The sequence below is a fragment of the Harpegnathos saltator genome, unplaced genomic scaffold (genome assembly GCF_003227715.2).
Source record: "Harpegnathos saltator strain DR-91 unplaced genomic scaffold, Hsal_v8.6 scaffold33, whole genome shotgun sequence".
NCBI classification, from domain to species: Eukaryota; Metazoa; Arthropoda; class Insecta; order Hymenoptera; family Formicidae; genus Harpegnathos; species Harpegnathos saltator.
The window spans coordinates 1,697,086-1,713,715 of NW_020230128.1; the positions used below are offsets into that span (position 1 = coordinate 1,697,086).

The window sequence follows — 16,630 nt, forward strand, 5'->3', positions numbered from 1 at the left end:
TTCAAGGCGCACGATGATTACTTATTCCCCTCGGAGCGGCGGTCGATACTCGCACAGGCGGCCGGCCGCCGAGCCGCATCCCATCTCGCCAAATGGAGAGATTCTTCCCTCCATCGGCCGATGTTATCGGCGGTAAATATATAGAAAAGGGTACACCTCATTGATTTTTTTCATTTTGAAATATGTTATAAAAGATGAAATTCTGAGTGACTTTTTCTAATATTGGGTGAGTGCAAAAGTTCGTGCGGAGTTTGTGAGTAAAAGTCACACAGTGATTAGGCAAACAAAAATCTTTATTCAATCAATGATATATTCTCCATCGTTTTCTATAATCTTTTCCCAACGTTCTGGCAGCATACGGATGCCTCGATCATAAAAACTGCGCGGTTTAGATTCGAAGAACGAAGAGACGCCGTTTTTTAAGGCCTCCAAAGAGTCAAAGTTTTTTCCATTTAAATATATGTACTGTTATATGTACTGTTTCCTATATTTCTATGTATACACTATGTTTATTAACTGTTTGGATCAACCGTTTGGATTATACTGTAAATAACGTGCAGCTTATGATATCTGGAATTTAATTCCAGGATAATCAAAATTCCAAAACTTTATCTCAAACAAAATCAAATATCTCGGAAATTATAAGCGACCCCCATATAGTTGTATCAGAAAGTCACTCAGAATTTCATCCTTCAAAATATATTTCAAAATGAAAAAAACCGGTGAGGTGTACCCCTTTCTATATACTTACCCCTACTTCAAATATACATCAACGTACAATTATAAAACTGTTAAGTCAAATTTCTCAGAAACTATAAGCGACCCCCGTATAATTGTATTAGGAAAAGTCACTCAGAATTTCATCCTTTATAACATATTTCAAAATGAACGAAATCAGTGAGGTGTACCCTTTTCTATATATACCTTATCGGCCGACGTTGTCGGTCGACCCACGATTTGCGTGTCGCGTCCGCGTCGCGAATAATCGGGCTGCGCGGCTATCGGGTTGCGGTGATCCACCGTGCGTGCTAATTCTCTCGCGATAAGGGACAACCGTCGGCGCGAATCGCGGAATTTCGAGTACGGAATTTCGAGCACGTGATCCGTCAGCCGGATATTTATGCGACCGCGCGCGAGAGCGCCCTTAAATCACACGGCGGCCTCTAAAGAGGTGGGATTCGAGAAAAGTTTACGACAAACTGCCGACCAACGACGTCTTCTCTAAAGTACTCACCGAAGGACAACGTGTTCTCGCACACATACATTCATCGTGGATTATTTAAAGGACGATTTACTCGGGTTGCCCGCACGATGAATGCGCGTGGCGATCGGCTCGAGAATAATCGGAGAATGAAGCGCATTAGATCAGGCGATTGGATCCTCGCACGAGTCAAAGAGATATTATAGATTCATTTCGGAATTCCGTCGTTCGTAAGCTAATGAGCTTCTCTCGGCGGAGGATTCCCCTTCGCCCCTCCCCCCCTCCTCGTGCTTATCGTTTTATTTTCGCGGCGATTTTCCGCAGGTGAGCAAAAGTCGCGGCCGACGTTCGGTAAGCTGTTCGGTAAGACGATACGTCTTTTTGAACAACGCTCTGCGTAAAGAGCAAGCGAGGATGAAAGAACCCTTCTTTCCGGATCAGCGGAGGATAAAACTATGAAGAGTCCCCTTCCAAAGCAGCCTCCACTGATGATCCTTCGAAGCGCATAATCTTACGTTTATTTACGAGGCAATGCGAAAACGCCGGGCCATGAAACGAACATTGTCCATCGAGACTCGTCGTACTTTTTCGTATTTATAAAGTCGAGCGACTTTAGCGGGATATTTCTCAATGATGCGCGAAGGGTGCAGAAAGCGGGGACGGGGTTAAGCCTCGTTAATAGGTGTAATCGGTTACACGGTAATCGCAGGTTTTCGCACAACTAAGCGACCCGGCGGTATGTTGAAGTCTCGCCTCCACGAGGAATCTCGTTTAATTAAAAGGCAAAAATCAACCCGCGGATCTTTTGTCTTCCACCACGCGATGCGCAAGTTTCCTCCCGCGTGTCTTGGTTTACCGAAAGGTACTTCCCGAGCGCGAGAGTCTTACTTAGAAGAGCGGGGGGATAAAATAATGTTGATGAAAATGGGCGTTAATTACACCTCGTTACTTTTAATTAATCACAAAATTGCAGACAAACTGAGCGATGTGTAGGGGATGGTAATTACGACGCCAGCGATTAATTGAAGTAATAACGAGCAGCTGTAATTCGCCCGTAGAGCGCCCCGTGATAATTCCTGTTGGCGACCGATGTTATTAATAACAATACGCGACGGAACACCCGACGCGGAATCGCACTTTCAAATTAAAAAGAGGAATCGCGCGTTCGTTGCGTCGCGTGTTGTGGCTTCACGGCGCGTCGATACCCGCCACTCTCGTTTCTGACAAATTGTCAAAATAGAGAGAGAGAGAGAGAGAGAGAAAGAGAGAGAGGGAGAGAGAGAAAGAGAGGAGTCAATAAAAAAGTACGATTCAATGCGTTTAATTTTCTTTTCAAGCGCGTTCGCGCATTGCACCAACCACAGCCACTTGTTCCCGCTCGTCATTCGCGCTTTCAATGCCGCGCGCCTGCGTAGGCCCCGCTCGGAGTCGCGATAATTGTATTTTTATTCGATTTAATCCCTGACTCCCGGCGCGTAATTGACGTCCTAAGAGCCGGAGTCGCGCGGAGGAGGGTGCGCCGCGGCGAGGGAGAAGGAAGAGCAGCCGCGCGCGTGATCGCGCGTACGTCCCGGATCGGCGAACTGGGTCAACCGGTGACCCTGTTGCGGTAAATAACCGGGCCGATGCACACCCAACATCGGAAATTATCGCGGTAATTCTCCGAGATAGTCCGGCGAGCGAGCGAACGAGACGAGAATGAAGAGTCAACATTTCCGCGAATTGTTCGAAGAAGCGGGAAGATCGCGAAGAATGCTCGCGACGAGACGGAATAACGCGTGTGTGACACACGCGTGCCGTCAGCCAATCAGCTCCGGTCGGATTAATTAACGAAATGATCGATACATCAAGCACCGTTGAAGAAAGAACTCAACGTTGACTCTGCGATGTTAATCACGGTTTCTAGATCAACGCTTGAGGATCAGGGAATTATTTTCCTTGAGAAGAGTAAATTCCTCGTATAAATTTGTGTTTTCCACATTAGAGATTACAGAGTCATAAGATATTCACTCTTCTTCACCATCAGACGCGAATTCATCTTTCGTCGTCGCTTCTCTCGCACGCGAGAGTCCGTTTTCACGGTTCTTCATTCCCGCCGACTGCCGAAAAGTGCGTACACGCTCGATGAACGCGCATTCTACTGAACGAAGAACTTAGCGAAGAACGTGGAACACATAAACCGACCAAGTCGAAGGCGCGAGTCGCGTGTTCGATTCCTCCGAGTGTTCGAGAACTGCGGAAAGAAGAACGCAGAGAGGAGATCCTAAAAATAACACGTTGTACCCCCACCCTAAAGTTCTCGACGGAGTTACACACACACACACACACACACGCGCGCGCGCTTAGCTGATTGATAATCGCGAGGAATCGCGAGGAGTCGCGAGGTGTGCGATAACGCGAAAATCCTCGCCGATCGATCGCAGTACCAGCGCGCCGTTTATCCGGCTGGCATGGCGCGCGACGCACAGCCCGGCTGCTTGAATCTCGTCATCGGGCATCGAGCGCAAATTCGCGTCAGAGATCGAAGAGTCGCAGGACACAGCGCTGATTTACATAGAATTAATTCGGCCGGCGGGATATTATGACGCAGCTCGCGGTAATTCCGTGGCGCACTCTCTCCCTTTTCCTCTCTCCCCCATCCCTCTCTCTTTCTCTCTCTCTCTCCCACCCCTCTCTCTTTCTCTCTCTCTCTCTCTCTCTCTTTTTCACCTCGCCTCGACTCGGCCTCATAAATTCAACGCGGCGCGGCGCGGCCGTCCGTGCGATAAGCAGCGCGGAAAATCTGCGCGTTTGAGATATTCGGCGGGGAACAAAGATCTCCGCTCTCTCTCTCTCTCTCTCTCTCTCTCTCTCTCTCTCTCTCTCTCTCTCTCTCTCGGGCGGCGCACGACAATGCGTTTCCACGGCGGCGAGTGATGAATTTGCGAACCGCGGCCTTCCTGCGCCGCACCCGCTCACTTGACCCTCGACGATCGTAGATCTCGCGGAAAATAGGACGCATCCCTCCTCACGCGACTCGCCGCGATATGTACAATTGCCGGTGGAAAGGGAAGCGGGGGGAGAGGCGTGAAATATGCATGTAAAACAGCCATTAATGGTGCGGTACTCTCCGTTATCGAGAGAGACTCGCTTATTGACTTTATCAGTGCAGTTTCGTCGCCGGTGACTTTGGAGAGAAAGAAGGCCTCCCTTCGGCGCAATATACTCGTGCCGGTGATTTCTTTTCTCGGTGTCTCTCCCTCTTGTGTTTTCTCCCTTTCTCCCTTTGTCTCTCTTTCCACCACCATACGCCAGCCAAATACACGTAGCAGTCATCGGTTTGCCTCTCGATGCGCAGCACAGCCTCCTTCCTTCCTTCCTTCCTTCCTTCCTTTCTTCTTTCCTTTTCCTCGAACCTACACGCGATTATCGGAGTACGCAGCACGAAAAAATAATCGAGTCTTGCTCGACGTGATTTGAATCGCGGCAACTCGCGAGACACGTGGCTGACATTTTCTTTTGTGCTCACCCGTCGTGTGTGAATACACCACGGGGAACGTTTTTTCCCCGCTTGTTTTTCGTTAAGCGCGTTAAACACGCTCGGGCAATTATTCTCGGAGCGCGCGCGCGCCCGCCAGCAGGAATTTCGCGGTAAATATAATCGAAGCGAACGTTGGATGTTGAATGATGCAGAGGGTCGATAGAATCGTAAGTTTGGTTTGCGCGTGCAGTTGTGTTATTAATTCGGTATTACCGATAGTCTCAGGCGTCGAGACTCTTTGTCCGCGGATTTGATATACTCGTACTCGTATTAAATTCGCCCGCGTATCAATTCGTAGCGCGCGCGCGCGTAACAATTTTACGCTGATTCGGAATTGCAGCGACGCGACGGCTAATTCAATAAATGCCCCGTGAAGTAGTGTTTATTACGTCATTGAGTTTTGCGTCTATATATACATGTGTATGTGTATACTCGACCCCATATAACCCGATTAAAGCGCAACCAATTTCGACGAGCAACAACGAAATCCACGCGGCGCGGTCGGTAGAAAAAACACGCGCGGCTGGGCGGATTAGCGCGGGAATTTCGGCGACAAGCCGGCAAATCTGACGCGGAAATCGCGAGGAATCGACGTTTAAACACGTGGGTTCGCCACCGGGCGTGTAAAAATTTGATCGGCCTTCAGGAGGCGCGCGTACGGCAGCCGTCGCCGGGCGTGCTTCAAATCCGCGAGGGGTTTTACTAATTCACGGCGCTCATTCGTTCCTTGTTTGCGGAACGTTAACTTGAAATGCGGACGACCTCATTAAACCGCGCGAGCGCACGCGATTACGATTTGTCTTCTGCATCCATCGGATTCCATCGAGCGGCTTATCTTAAAGAGGGGGGAAAAAAAAAGAAAAAGCTAAATTAGTCCACGACTACACGGCAGCCGGTGCAGCAATCTCCCGAAGAGGATTGCGAATGCCGGGTCATTAATTGTGCGCTTTATCTCTGCATCGGTTCTCCGTGAGAATGCAAATTACATCTTTCACGGAAATGAGAGCGAGATTTATAACTGTTAAGCCCCCCTTATGTTATATTTTTTATGCAATTTCAAAGATTCCAAAGGTAGGCATATTTCGAGGGGGGAGAAATTGCGAGACTCGAGGGACGTGATTTTGACAACACGATTAACAAGTCGTTTTAACTTTCCAAGCTTTTGGAAAATACGCAAGAGAAGATGAGAGAGAGAGAGAGAGAGAGAGAGAGAGAGAGAGAGAGAGAGAGAGAGAGAGAGGGAGGGAGATAAAGAGACGGCGTCATTATTTGGAGAAATGAAGTCGCGAAATTATGAGGGGAAATATGTTGAAATCGTATTACGCTTATTAAGCGAGAAATTATTCCGCTTGGGAATTAGGTCGCCGCTATTTCGATTGTATACTTTACAACTCATAATCGTCATATTATTAATCATACGTGTACGTAATAGCAGACGCTACGGCGGATGTTCGTCAAAACATTTATTATCGTCTCATTAGCGGCGGACATATAAAGCGCGCGATACAAAGCAATTACACGTGCGAAACGCGAGCGCGTAATAACCGATGCGTCGGGGAAAAAATCGATGTGCGGGCACTCTGTGCTTCGCCAAGTATCGCGCGAATACTCGCCGCTGTAAAAGAGAATTTCACCCGCCGATTTTACCTTCTGCCCTCCCCATTTTTTCTTCCTTTTTCCGCTACTCGCCGACGAAGTCGATACGCAATATCTCGCTTATTCAAGCGGCGTTCCGGGTATTAAATCGGGTGTAAACCAATTACGAGATCGTGATTGCGCCAATTGTTACCGATAGAATGCGACAAAAACTCGATCGCCGGGGAAATCTACCGTTCAGCCTTGCGAGATCCGGTCTTTGTCATTATTGTAATTCCTGCAAAAATTCTTATTCCTGCTTTTCCCCACCGGCGCGGAACACGCACGCACGCTCGCGGCTCCCCGCCGGAAGAAATACTCCGAAATTTCGCGTGTTGCGCCGCGCCATAATTATTTTGCAGCGCGCGCATTAAAAGAATGGCCCACGCGATGGTGCAAAAAGCTAAAAAGAGTACAACGGCGGTAGAAACGGCGCGGGAGAGATGAGAGATTCGACGAATAAATTCAGAGACAATAGCGCGCCGGTGTGTCGCGCGCGCCAATATTATACGAGTGTTTTACAGAAACAATAGTTTTCTTCTTTGCGATTCGAATTCGCGAACAAACCAGGTTTTTCAGCCTTACGATCTTTTCGGGCCCTCAAACCATCCGGTTTGCGAAAGTTTACTGATCCTCGCGAATTGACGATTCGTCAAACACCGGAAAATCTCAACGACCGAGTGAGAGAGAGAGAGAGAGAGAGAGAGAGAGATCGCGCGATTAACCGCCGAGCGATGAGCGATTTACGATGCGCGGTGGATAGTGACGGGAAATATTTACGAGGTAGTTTGGCGAGCGAGGTTGCGTGTAAAACTTTCGGGGTGTGTAACTCTTTGACTAAGCTCGCGTCGAGTGGCGCGGCCACGCGCCCCGTTCATTTTATGCACGAATAAAACCGCACAATCCGAGCGTGGGCTGTGACGGGCATTCGTTGACATACGATAAAAAGGGAATTTCGAGACGTGCAGTTGACACACTTCTTTTGTAGGATAATCGCCGGAGCGTTCCCAGGATAGAGACGCAAATCGATACATACACGCCGATATTTCCAGCTCTACGCCGCGTGGTGTGTAAACTTTTCGACAAATCCGCGCGTCCGCTCTATCCGACAGATGCGCGCGATCGCGATCATGGAACTCTCGTCGAATAATTTATAGATCTCGCTTCTCGCGGTCGCGCGCGCGCGCGCGCGCTCGCTCGCTCACGCTTTGAATTATAAATCGGGGCGGAGGGATGAAGCAATGTAAAATTCATTAGTCCCCGATTAACTCGCATTGTACGTACGCTGTCAGCTCTCATTCTCCGCCTTAGCATATAACGTGGCGACATTTTTACGTTTCTCTTGAAATTCGCAACCGATAAGCGCCGAATCGTCAGCAGACGAATTCGCAGTCTTTCCGACGCGTGTCTCCATCTTGTTTCGCTCGTTTAAAAACGCCCATCCGTTTCATCCTTGCTTCGTAATCAAAGTGACGCACAGCGACGAGATAATTCCGAGTTCGCTATTGTTATATCCGCATTTTTCCGCCCACGGAGAGCCACGTTCCACCGTATTTAGAGTATCGCATCTTTGTAAGCGCGTAAAATCACCGCGTTAATTAACTCCCACGTGCAATCAAACACGACACTCGGGCCGCAAAAGGGCAAACCGCAGCCGTCCTCGACCCAGCAGGACCTTAGAAAATAGACCAGCGTGAACGACGGAGATGTGTGCTTGAATCTTTCATATTCTCTCTGAGGCTGTTCCCCAGCCTCGAGAGACGAAACACATTGAAGGGAAGGGAACAAAAGGGCATGAGGGCGGCAACGATCGTGTGCACGTGTATGTGTGTGTGTGTGTGTGTGTGTGTGTGTGTGTGCGTATGCGTGCGCGCTGTTTTGTTGTTAAATTGTTGTAGGGTAAGGCGAAGAGCGCTCGAACGTGCGGCTCTTCTCTTCGCGATATTCATCGCGGTACTTTCAGAAGAATTGCGCGAGACGATGCCTCGCCGAAGTGGTCACCTATTCTCCGGGAGAAAAATAGAGAGAGAGAGAGAGAGAGAGAGAGAGAACGCAAGTGGTCGCGAAATGCTACGGACGATGTTGGCTACGTGTCATCGACTTTCACGCCGTCGTACGAGCGAACGTTCGCCTTGCGAAGAACGCGAAGCGACAATGAGATCGCAGGAGCGACGAACAAAAGAGCGCAAACTACGACAATACGGGAGGAGTTGCTGGCACCAACCGTGAGTTTTCTCGATGTCGGTGTCGAAGCCAGCGGAGAATTCGCTTATGCGTTTTCTCTCTCACCCGCCTTCTCATTCTCTCTCTCTCTCTCTCTCTCTCCTCTCCTCCTCCTCTCATTTCGGGACAAATCGATTGGCTGAATCTTTCGATATAATCCTGTTAACATGTGTTTGTGCGCGCGTAACGCTGACTGATTGACTACGGCTCCCTAATATTCCGACCGCGCCACATTTCCGCGAGATCCGTTGAATTCACCGCCGCCGATTTACGCTCGCGCTCGCACGTACTTGGAACACATCTTCCTATTGTAATTCGATTTGCAGTGTACACGGAACGTGTTTGTTCGAAACTCAAGGGGAACACGCTTTAGGCAGTTATACTAGTTGGGATCAGGATTCGTGCCTGGAATAGATTTCGCTGTTGTTTCCATCGGCCGCGACGAATAATAAATGCAAAAATCGAAGCGCGCGCGCGCAGATTACCGACGATATTCCGGAGTACAACTCGCGGTGCGTTGCGCGTCTCGCGATCTCGCGATGAATTCTCCGCGAGAAGGACTCTACCTGCGTCGCGAACTATTACGTCTTCAGGGGAGACGTCTGTCCGCGCGCTAATCCACGAAACTATCGGACGGCCGCGTTTGGCTAGCATTAAAGATTGATCTGGAATTTCGTCGGCGGAGGAAATACAAGACGGCGAGTCGAGCAATGAGACGATAATCGAGGGACGATCGCGCGCCGCAGCCGCGATTTCGCTCGACGGACTCGGATTCTCCCCTCGAGAAATCGTGCGGGAGCGCGTTGACTTTTGGACAATGACACCTCGACCCTGACCCTCTTTCCCGCTTAGACGACATCCGCGCTGAGATTTGTAGCGTTGTTTGCCGTTCGACTGACCTCGTTTCCCGCGGGCAGATTCCTCGTCACAGAGGCGCGTTCGGACATTGTCATCGTCAGCGGCTCGGCTTTCAAAGCGCCCCGCAGTCGCGAATCCTCCAGTCCTTTTCCGTCAGGTCTTTCAACAGCAAGCTTTCTTCCAAAGCTTTCTCGTCCGCGCGTCATACGATTCTCCGCGTGAGAGTCGCGATGAGAGAAACAGGGGAACAAAGAAAGAGGGAGAGAGAGAGAGCGAGCGGACGATGACGCGTCTTTTGAACAGGAAACAATAATTTCAAACGTATCGTTAACACGTGCGCGCATTCGTTACAGTCACGTGTAAATATGCAGAGCCGCGGATTCTTTTGAAATTTACCTTCGCGATCATTTCAGAGGCGACCGTGAGTCCGCCTTTCGAGAATAAGCATGCTCCCCGCAGTCTCTCTCTCTCTCTCTCTCTCTCTCTCTCTCTCTCCTTCTCTCTCTCTCTCTCTCTCGCATATTCGCAACCGCGTTGCCAGCGGGAAATATGAGCGGCGAACGCAAACGCGAACATGTGTCGACGAAGTTGCTGCAATTTGCAGAGCCACTCACGCTCCGCCAACTATTCGCGCTCGGGCGGAGCGCGCGCGACGAAGACTTCCTCGGCGATTACTCGCCGGCGGAGTTTCACGTAATACCACTGGCAACGAGAACGAGGTACGAATTACGGCGATGTTTACCGCTCGGCCGACGCCGTTCTCCTCCGGCCAAAACAGCTGCCTCGCTCTCGACGCCGTTCTCTCGCGCGCATCTCTTCGACATCACCAAGCGCTCGTGAATCGGTCCTCGTGCTTTTTAATACACGCAGATAGCGCTGGATTATATGCCGCGGGCTCAAGAAGACGAGATAAGTCCGTAACGAGTAAAGTTCGCCTCAAGCACGAAGTCGTAGCTGAGATGAAGTCTGCGAATTACGGACTCGGCCGATTCCGCGGCCGCGGCCGCCGCCTTCGGCAATCGATTCCGCCCTCCGCGACTGCGAGACGCTGTTCTCAGACACGAACGCAGTCATGCGATTTCGTTGAATCCTCGAAATCGTGAGAAAGTATCGCAGCTGGAAGTTTCGCGACAGAGAGAGAGAGAGAGAGAGAGAGAAAGAGAGGGAGCGAGAGAGGGAATACGAGAATCCGGTAGCTCGGCAGCGCGACGGCGAATACGGAGACTCGCGGGCTGCGACACCTCGTTTCCGGAAGCGAATCTCGAGGGCAACGCGGCTAAACGACAGTCCGGCTGTCTTCGCACGCGCCGGCTTGGCGTAGAAGGCCGCTGGCGAGGTCGCCTTTCAGCTCGCTGGGCGAGTTCCGGCGGGTCCTCTGAAGTTCCGCGCGCAAGCCCAGCCTGAAGGGCTCGCAGGTGGTGAACGGCGAACTCCGCACGAGCGAACGGCGAATCGCGACGGTGCGCGGACGCGGCGGCAGGTAATTTGCGAAATGAGGAAAGACGCCCGCGGTAACGCAAGCTTCTCCCTGACGTCTCGCCCGGAGCGCTCCGCTCCGCTCTTCGTCGAGTTATTGCTTCTCGATGACCGCGAAACGCGGCGTGGTTTATTACAGTCGCTCGCGGACTCGCCGATAACGAGGCCGCTTCGAAAATTCGACCGCGCCAGCTAATAACGCAACTTTCGCGTTTTCGCATAGTTAAGTCTCTCTCGGGTGGCGCGCGTTGCACGCGTTCTCCCTTTTCCCCCCTCTCTCTTTTTTCAAGCAATTTCGCAGATAGTTGACGAGCCTGCAGAATTCCGACCGACCGACCGGCCGGGCCGGACGGGGGTTTGTCACGAATCAGCGAGTCAGCTCGACAAGTTGACAACGGAAATTAACGGCGACGCTCACTCCACGTAAGGACCATTCAAGGTCTCGCGATCGCGAACGGGTCGAACGGGCGGGAACTCGAAATCGTGGCCGCGCGTCCGTTGAATGCCCGCGGGAGAAAAAGCGCCGCCTGGCCATTGTCCGCGCGGTTTCTCTGACTTTCCGCTTCGAGATCACGGTGATTTTCGCACGGCCGACTGACTCGCGCGCGAACTGACGTTTCAATTAAAGTCGCGGGGAAATGTGATTTTTCAAGCGAGCGGCGGCCCCGCGCACTCGCGCGACCAAATTCTCCGCTAATTGCGCTTTTGTCCGCTTCGCGGAGGCGACTCGCGGGGACGGCTTCGATTGGAACAGAAGCTGTGATCGGTCGGCTGAACTCCGTCTCGCGCGCGGACGTCGCTCCGCGAGCAGGCCGCTCCACGTCCGAAGGACGATAACAGTCTATCCGTATCGGCGGCCATATTGCGTTATCGGCTTTGCCCGAGCGCTATCGAAATCCGCTTCGTTTGCTGAAAGATTCCCGGAGGACGTGCGACGTGGGGCGCGCATCCTCGTTATTCAGGATCGGGCGAAATTTAGGAAGACGGAAGGCGGCGGCTTAGAATCGCCATCGCGCACAAGTTCGTGTAACGCGCGTGCATCGCGCAAGTTAGATTACGTCCCTCCTATATGCGCTGCCCGTAATTGCAGAGGACTGCTCGTAAAGAAGTTCCGCTTCTCTCTTACGTCGTCGCAATAAGGACGAAAGCGTCGTAATAAAATATCGCACGGCGGACAAGAAAAGTTTGCTGCGAAGTGTCGTACGACGTTTATACGTCCGGCGCGTAAAAACGGTTTTATCCTTTACGCGGACAAAAATTGATTCCCCGCCCTTCCCGCCCCCTCCCGCACATACACACACACACACACACACACGCTTCTCCTCTCTCCGTCAGCGCGCGTGGTTGTATGTCCGAAGGGAGAATTGCGCGATGAATAAAGCGAGAAGCGTACCTCTTATGTGTAAACTCGCGCAACGCAGTGTTACGGTCCGCCGATTAAAGCATCGATTTCGCCTGCGGAATATTCCAAGTAATTATTCCTGAAATAATTACTGCGCTTATGAGCGCTACGCAACGCAGCGCGCGCGCGCGCGCCGTAGGTTATGATATTCGATATTACCGACTGGTTAGTATTAGAATCGAAGAGCGTGGCGCGGTCGTCGCAGTTAGCGCACGTCTCGTCGGGGAAAGAGCTCGGTCTCCGCTGCTGTTTAGCGTGCCTACCCCGTAATCTGCCCCGAAGAAATGTCATCTACGCAACAGAGGGGCTGCAAATCAGCGTAGCATAAATCCCGCATTCGTTCGCGACACAAGAAACCAGTCACGACGGATTATGCAGATCCGGATAACAAAATTCATATCCGCGGCGATGGTGCGGAATAAAAGCGCGCACATGCGACGTTCGTTCAATGTATTTGCCGGATATGCTGCGGAGCAGCTCGAGAGCTGCGAATCCGCTCCAAACGAAGGGAGAGAGAGAGAGAGAGAGAGAGAGAGAGAGAGAGAGAGAGAGAGAGAGAGAGAGAGAGAGAGAGAGAGAGAGGGTGATACATTCGTGCGACGTTCGTGCGCGGATTGTCACTGAGCGTCGCGATCTGAAAATCGCGACCGCCGAATCTGGAATAGCAACCTGTTACGCAAATTCGCAGCGGGAAAAGCGAGAAGGCGGATCCGAGCGAACTCGCTTGCACGTCGCTAAGGAGGCCGCGAAATTACAGGATGCAAGCCGAAGCGAAACGCGATCGGATCCCGATCCTGGAGGGGTCCTGGAGGACGACCGACGCTTTAATAATCCGGCCGAGTCCGCTCGCCAACATAATAACGATCGCACGCTCGGCGAACACGCGAGACAAAGGTCCGTTCTAATCTGCTACTAGCAACCTGTTACTTGGCTCCTCGACGCTCGCCGATTTACGTCGAGTTTCATGACTGGCCGAGATTGACCGCGGACGCCGTCGAGCGTCATCCGTCCTCTCGCTTCGTTAGCTCTCCCACACCGACGTCGCGTCGTCGTCGCCTTCGTCCTCGCGAATCGATCACTATCGCGACGGCTGGCGACGCGAAGCAATTTCTCCGACCGCCAACCTGTTACTTTTAACCACAAACTGTGGCGGGTTTTGCCCCCCCTCCCCCTCCCTCCGCGGAGGCTCGTCGTGCTCTCGAGAGTCTCGCGACGCGTGACCGTTGTTTATGAGGAACGTGGCCGAGGAGTCTGATATAGCTCCGCTCGCGGCTGATATACTCTTCGAGATCCGTCCCGACCCGATTCTGATCCCCGCGAGTACTTTCCAGCGCGACTCAGCCCGCGATTCTGCACTATCACCGCGTTCGACCGCGAGCACCCTAACGACTTCGCACCTGAATATCGATCACCGAAAGTACGACGCGCCGATAGTTGACGCGCCTCACCGCCACCTCCGCGGAGAGCTTGCACAATTTCTCGAGTCGTGAGCGAGTCAGCAAGTCGAGCCCCTCCGGTCTATGCAGTGGTACGATTGCAAAACAGCGCAAAGCGCGGTGCGTAAAGTCGCAACTCTTAAGGCACTCACGCATTATGCGAGGCGTATTCTATTTAACCTCATCCCGCGGTCTACAGTCTCCCCTCCCCGTTCGTTACTTGACTCGCGCTCTTCACCCCTGACCTGCGCTCGCCTCTGAAATTTTCGCACCGCGGTTGCGGAAAGCTCGCGGTAAGTCGCGGCTTTAAACACCTGGCGAACGCACGTATAGCTTGCAGAAATCTCTCTCTCTCTCTCTCTCTCTCTCTCACTCCGTCGGCGATCGATCGCGAGATCGACCGCCGTTCAAAACGTTTCCCTAGGAGACACCAACCTGTTACTTGTCGGCAGCGCGAGCTTCCGAAGAAGAGTGTGAAGAGATGCGCGCGAGATGCCCCTCGAGCGCGCTCTTCGGCTACCTCTCGCACGGATGCACGTGCTCCCACGATACGTCTTCGGCGCGGGCAGCGCGCTCACCGGGTCCACTGTTCTCCCCTGGCGAAAAAGAGAGAGAGAGAGCTGTCGCGCGAAGCCGGAAGGGGATGTGCGCGCCGCGGGCGCCCGGAGGGCGCAAGAGGGAAAGCGACGCTTCCCGCACGAGGTGATATGCCGAGCTGGTTTTGCAGCGAAAAAAGGGGGATGGTTCACCGCGACCTAACCCGGAGCGACCGTATCGTCGGGCAGGCAACCCGGCTTGCACTGCCCGGGTCTGCCGTTTCTCCCACCGGAGGACCGCCACCACCAACTCACCCCCTCTATCCTTGTCTCCTTCTCTCTCTCTCTCTCTCTCTCTCTCTCTCTCTCTCTCTCTCTCGCTCGCTCGCTCGCTCTCTCCCTGTCTCTCGCTCGTCTCCTCGCTCGCGCGCTGCCACCCCCTTGTCAGTGCGCCGCGACAACCGACACCCCGCACCTCCGTGTTCCGCAGCGAACGAACGCGTCCTCCCCCGAAAAAGCTCACCTCTCAACCCCACCTGACGCTGCTCCATCCTCACCGTCCGCGCTGCGCAGCCCTCCCCGCACCCCGTACGACCCCTCGGCGAGCAGCTCAGGGCGCAAGCTCGCGCCCCTTACTCCCTTTGAGGGTTAGGGGCAAGAAGCTCTTGCCTCGCGGCCAGCCGCTGCAGGATGAAAGGACAGCGCGAAGATCCAAGTGTGCGTCGATCTCGCTTCGGCCTCTTCGGGGTGGCCGCAGGTCGCGTCGCGACGAGTCTCCTGTCTCGATGGCGGGCGGCTTCGAAATGGTACGATAATTGAGAGCGCCGGGAAATGTCGCGTTCGTACTCGGCGTAATTTCCCGCGTTCGATCTTCCCCGAGCTCTTCAGCGTTAATTTTACATTTCGCGTTTAAGCTCCGACTGATTACGGACGCAACGTTGCGTCTGCTTAACCTCGGCCATATCATGGACGTTTTAGCGCGCGTTACGTGTCACTTTGTACGTTGTTTCGTCGTTAATTCCGCTCTTAATCCTCGGGCGAGGGTCCAACGACGCGGATGAAGAGCCGGGCGTACGCCCGCGACGTTTACGCGCGATTCGAGCAGTCAGCGCTGCGCGGATGCTCGTTGGAGGGGGCGAGTGAACATAAATCCGCGCGTTATCAGTCGCATCGGGGCTCAAGAAGACACGCAAGCGCGGCGGATTAGAGCGAGGAGAGAATGCACAAACACAGAAGCGGCGCGGGCGAATCGTCGTCGATGTACACACAAGTCGCGAAATCTCGACAACACCGGTGCGTCGCGAATCGAGTTGCGCATTATTGCCAGATGTATAATGCGAGTCGCGTACGCGAATAAATAACAACGCGGGCTTCGGCCCGACCCGGCCCGGCCCGGCGCGCTCAATCGGAATACGGGGAATCGAGTTGCGCCGTTGAGTCTTAACTTCATTCGCGATAAATCGCGACATGTCGCGCGCGTTATATGATCCGAGACAGGAGAGTTCTTTAATGCTCTTAAAGAGCAGCTCGTAAACATCTCTTCAGGCGTGACTCCATCGAGATAGATAAATCCGCTGCCTCTCTTGTGTGCGCGACACTGCCTCGTGGCGGAAACCTGCGTAACTCGAGGAACAAAGGCGAACGCATCAGACTGATTAGCCGATCGGAAGGAAGATAAAAGATCGGGAAAAAGAGACAGAGGGAGGGAGGAGAAGGAGGAGAGAGGACTTTGTGTGTGTGTGTGTGTGTGTGTGTGCCTGGTAGAAAAATATAAGCATAAAAGCTCGTCCTCGATAAGACTAATCTGCCCCGGCGGACATCGCGACATCCCGGAAAGATCTCGATTGTTAAATCGGCAATATATGGAATTTCAAGCAGACGTGTAAAAAGAATGCCCGACAAGATTAGAAACTCGCCGATAGCGAGATTTGGTCCTAGAGAAAAAAAGTACTCTTCATAATTCGCGTCGCACTTTCGGGAAAAGGAAGAAAGAGGCGTTCTTAGAGTCAATCTCTCTCTCTCTCTCTTTCTCCCTCTCTCTCTCTCTCTCTCTCTCTCTCTCTCTTTCTCTCTCTCTCTTAAGCGGAGATCCGATTCTCCGTAAAATTTGGCCAACTTTTGTCGGGTCGCCAAGCTCCATGTGAAATTGAAAGGAAAGAGGAAGAAAGAGAGCAAGCGAGATCCTCCGTCCGCCCACATAATTCAAAGCTCCATTTGCCATCCGTTCTCTCTCCTCCGCTTAGAACTATCGGCGGCCGTCGTCCTCGCCGAGGAGATATCGGATCCGCCGATGGATCTCCCCTGCGGATCCCTCCTCGCTCCGCACGCCCTGTCATAATTCTC

The 16,630-nt window shown here is 52.6% G+C and overlaps 1 protein-coding gene across 6 annotated transcripts in view; it reads right to left on the minus strand.

Moving 5' to 3' along the window:
- Positions 1–14,588, minus strand: part of Fife (regulating synaptic membrane exocytosis protein fife) — a 174,872-nt gene extending 160,284 nt beyond the window's left edge. For 3 of the 6 annotated variants that reach the window (XM_025300139.1, XM_025300138.1, XM_025300140.1), the window contains exon 1: positions 14,187–14,584. The gene's annotated coding sequence lies outside the window, so the exon portion shown is untranslated. Of the gene's footprint in view, positions 1–14,186 lie in introns of all 6 variants that reach the window. The other 3 variants (XM_025300137.1, XM_025300134.1, XM_011143115.3) reach the window with 3 other exon arrangements.
- Between the last annotated feature and the right edge of the window lie 2,042 nt (positions 14,589–16,630).